The sequence below is a fragment of the Montipora foliosa genome, chromosome 12 (genome assembly GCF_036669935.1).
Source record: "Montipora foliosa isolate CH-2021 chromosome 12, ASM3666993v2, whole genome shotgun sequence".
In the NCBI taxonomy this organism is placed as follows: Eukaryota; Metazoa; Cnidaria; class Anthozoa; order Scleractinia; family Acroporidae; genus Montipora; species Montipora foliosa.
In genome coordinates this window covers 4,356,653-4,361,546 of record NC_090880.1, presented here as the reverse complement: position 1 = coordinate 4,361,546, position 4,894 = coordinate 4,356,653, and the positions used below count along the sequence as shown (strand labels likewise).

At 45.3% G+C, this 4,894-nt stretch overlaps 1 pseudogene; it reads left to right on the top strand.

Moving 5' to 3' along the window:
• The first annotated feature begins 2,862 nt into the window (after window positions 1-2,862).
• Window positions 2,863-4,894, top strand: LOC137980575 (uncharacterized; annotated as a pseudogene).

Below are 4,894 nucleotides of genomic sequence, written 5' to 3'. Positions count from 1 at the left end.
TTTTTTACATAAAACCTTCTTAAATTTCACACAACCGAATTTATGATGGCAAAAACAGACTCGGATTTCGAATTCAGTGTTGTAACTAGACTCTCTGAAGCTTTATTAGTTCAATCATCTTGGAATATTTATGATTTTCAGATACTCTTAAACTTAATCTGTGATGGATGGAGAGCCAATTGCATAATCTGTAAAGAGCCACTCGACCAGGGCCTGACTCCGCTATAGTTACGCTAGGAGAGAAAGGCAGTGCAAGTGTTAACAGAGCAAGTTTAGAGCGTAATGATAGTACTATCTGCACCGTACCTGGGCAACAGGTTCACCAATATTGCCGCAAAATCCATTGCAACCCTAACAAAATAGCCCAAGCAAAAAGAGAGGCCGCCCAAACCCCAGACACAAGTATTTCCCACTCCAAACGCCGTTCAGCGGAAAAGAGCTTCAGTTTCAGCAGTGATTGCTTTTTCTGTGGAACGCCTGTCAATGTTGTGGAGCAAGGGAAAAAAAGAGAGGTCTTTAGTGTAACAACCCTAGACATGAAGGATACTATATTGGCGACATGTTGTAAAAGACAAGATGCATGGAGTGACATTGTACAGGCCAGAAATATGCACGTACATGACTTACCTGCCGCTGATGCAGTGTATCATCAGACATGTAGCGTCAATTTCCGCACAGGGAAGCAAATTCCAAAGATGTTTGTGACTGATGAACCTACGCACAAGAAGAAAAAGTTGGCCGACCGCAAGATGAGGAAAAAACGGATGCGTTCCTGCGAGTAGCAAGGTTTCTTCAAGAAAATGACGATGAACAGAGATAAGTGTGAGTGACCTTATTGACTTAATGAATGATTTTATGGCAGACTCGGAAAGCACAGCGTATGGCCATACACATATGAAGGCTAAGATCAAGGAGCACTTTGGTGATCAAATAATAATCACTGAATTAAATGGAAGGGCTAATGTAGTCACGTTCAGGAGCACGGCAGAGACTGTTCTTCAAGAATTTCATGCTCGTCAAAAGGATCATCCTGAACAGGAAAAACAACACATCATAGAAACTGCTGCCAAGCTCATTAAGAATGACATCAAGTTAGTAGACACTTCAAATGAGCACTATCCCACCGTAAATGAAATTGAAACTGAAGAGAGATGCCTCAACTTCCTTCCTGCCACTCTCAAGCTTTTTTTAGATTGAAGGGATCTTGACAGGAAAAGATGTCGGCCTTAAATTGGCATCTATTGGACAAGCCATGATGCAAGCAGCCCGCCCTCGAGTTCTACTTACACCACTTCAGGTTGGAGTGGCTGTACAGCTTCATCACCATTTGCATCACGTTTCCTTATTGACTCCCTCCACCGTCATGGATTTTGTTGTTCATATCAAGAAGTGCAGAAGTTTGGACAAAATGCAGCTGTAAATCAAGGAACTGATATTCCCAGCCATACTTCTGAGTTTGTTCAATGTGCTGCAGATAATGTTGATCACAACATAAGAACCTTGGAAGGCAACGATACGTTCCATGGCATGGGGATCATAGCCGCTGTTACCCCCGGAACAACGCAGAGCCAACTTGTTCCAAGGAGACAAGTTAATGCAGAAGATATTTCCACAGCAGGATGCATCCAAATACAGCACCAGGGCTTAGCAAACCAGGAAATAGAGATAAAGTACAATGACATAGTTATCCAGAAAGCCCTCGATCCAACAGCCAATCTTGATATTCTATGGAAGACGTCACTCTTATTTGGTTTCTCTCGACCAGCTTGGTCTGGTATGATGCAGTATGTTCATCGTGGTAACCACCCGGGTCAGTCCTCTGTGACATTCCTCCCAAAGATTGACATGAGTTCAAGTGACCCTACTTGCATCTTCTCCACATTGAAGTTTGTAACTGAACATGCACGCAAGCATAACGTAACACCAATTATTACTTTTGATCAACCAATGTGGTGGAAGGCTTTGACAATCATTATGTCTGAACCTCTGGGAAGTGACCTTCGTGAAATAGTCCTGCGTCTTGGTGGATTCCATACTGAGATGAGTTTTCTCGGCTGCATTGGCAATCTCATGGCAGGATCTGGATTAAAAGAGCTTTTAGAGATGATTTATGCACCAAACGCAGTGGAGCACATCTTTACTGGTACATACATACTTAATTGACCTCTCCCCATAGGGGCTTTTCAGGGCCAATGAATCAACGAAACAACAGAACACAACAACTACAACTGTCAAGAATCCCAACTGGCCGGAGGCAAACCAGTTGGCTATTTACAAGTGCAGCTGGGAAGTTGAACCAGGGACTACCAGGATCAAATTCAATGAGTGGTCAGAGCGGGTCTTGAACCCGGGATCTCCGGATCTCAAGGCAAGCGCCCTAACCACTGGGCCTAACCACTGGGCCACACTGCCTCCTGGTAAAGCTATCGCTCGAGCAGTGCGTGCACATCTTCTTGTAGATGCAGCTCTTAACACACTCATGCTATCCAAAGCTCTGACAGTTCCCATTTCAGGAATGCAAGATACGCCAAATGAGTCAGCGGCCAGCTGAAGATGAAGATGAAGATGAAGATGTGCATCAAATACGCCATCTACTGCAGATCCCAGACAGAATCCTGACCTTCAGGAAGCTCGTGCCCCGTATGATGAGTTAATAAACAAAAAAAGTCAGCAGAAGAATTTAGTGCAGCTGATGTTCTAGACAGGATAAAAGGCCATCTCCAACAACAGAGGGATTTCATGAAGGACGACCGCACAGCATCGCTATGGCTGCAGTATATGGATATGGTAGACATCCTTCGCATGGTCATAAAGGCTGAGCGAACCGGTAATTGGAGACTCCATCTACAAGCTTTGTCAGAGATGCTTCCCTACCTGGCTGCCTCAGGGCACAATCTGTATGCTAAAAGTGCCAGATTGTACTTGCAATCCATGAACAGCCTTGAGAGTGAACATCCAGATGTATACAGCTGGGTTCCATGTAGTTAGAAGAAGCAACCGCATGTGGGCAGGACTCTCGACAGATCTTGTTATTGAACAAGTGCTAACGAGAAGCGTTAAGACAAGTGGTGGTCTTACAAGAGGACTTGGGATGACGGAAAGACAGCGACTGACTTGGTTGCTCTCCATGCCTGCCTGTGCCGAGATGAATCGTGTCATGTTGAACCTCACCGGTGTAAGTTACAGCACAGGCGAGCAAAACAAGGATATAACCAAGTCCAGGCAAGCCCGCGACATGAAGGACACCGGGAGTTTGCTCTTTTCTCTAGCAGAAAGAAACCCTTTCACACCTCATCAAGATCTGATGAACATCATGAATGGCGTCCATGCTGACAGTTCCGTGAATGTGGAAAATGCTAAGGAGATCGGACAGACCATCTTAGAATCCATGACAGGAAAATCAGCTGTGGAATTCAAGTTCAAAAGAAGTAATCAGGTCATCACACTTAGTACAAAGTCATCTGTTAAAATTGATGGAGAGAAGATCCAGGTGGATCCGCAGCTGTTGTTTCAGCGTCTGATTATTGCCAGTAAATCACTGGATGACATGGAAGCCATGTTCCAGCATGAGCTATGTAGCTATCCAACAGCTCTATTTGATTCCTCGTTAATGCTGCTTCAGCCACAAAAGCCAGTACTAGCAGATGCTATCTGGGCCAAGCTGCCTTCCGATCCTGCTGGGCCAACCGGTGAAGTCCAATATGTGTTGGATGGTGGTGCGCTTCTTCATCGGATCCCTTGGCCACGTGGATTTCCTACATATAGGGACATCTGTGATTTGTACTGGAACTACGTGACTCGGAAGTATGGTGCAGCAATTGTTGTCTTTGATGGTTACACTAGCAGTTCCACAAAGGATATGACACAGCAGAGGCGAGCAGGAGGGAAAACAGGGACAACCGTCACATTTTCTGATGATATGAAAGTTACCATGAAGAAAGATCACTTCTTGTCAAATTCAAGCAACAAGCAATTCTTCATCAATATGCTGGGTAGCTATCTGCAGAAGAGAAATTGCCAAACACGTCACTCCCAAGCAGATGCTGATCTCCTCATAGTACAGACATCTGTGGAAAGTGCAAGAAGGATAAACACCTTGCTTGTCGGGGATGACACCGATCTTCTTATCCTATTGTGCTATCACACGGAATTGGATGCATTCGAGTTATTCTTTCAGCCTGAGCCAAAGGCCAATTCGATAAAACGGCGGGTCTGGAACATGAAAGTGCTGAAGGAGAAGCTTGGTCAAGAGGTATGCAGCAACATGTTGTTCATCCATGCAATCCTTGGGTGTGATACCACTTCTCGCCTCTATGGTATTGGTAAGGGCGTCTCACTGAAGAAGTTCTTCGCCAGCCAGCATTTTCGAGATCAAGCACAAGTGTTCAACAACACATCTGCCTCCAAGGAGGATGTTTTCGCAGTGGGTGAAAAGGCACTGGTTTGTGTTTACAATGGCAAGTCTGACGAAGGACTGGATTCTCTTCGATACCGACGGTACTGCGAAAAGGTAGCCACCAACACTTCGCAAGTTCAGCCACAGAGCTTACCTCCTACATCAGCAGCAGCGAGATATCACAGCCTACGTGTGTACTTTCAAGTCCAACAGTGGAAGGGGGTTGGAGAAACTATGTCAGCAGAAGAATGGGGATGGAAGGCCAGTGAAAGTTTGCTTCTTCCTATCATGACACACTTACCTCCAGCACCTCAAGCCCTCCTTCAAATTGTGAGATGCAACTGCTCCACAGACTGCAGCAGCCTTAGATGTAGCTGCAGAAAACACAACCTAGAGTGTTCAACTGCTTGTGGTCAGCGTAGAGGCTCAGGTTGCACCAACTCTGTCCAGCCGGATGACTGTGAAAGTGAAGATGATGACGATGATGATGATGTATGA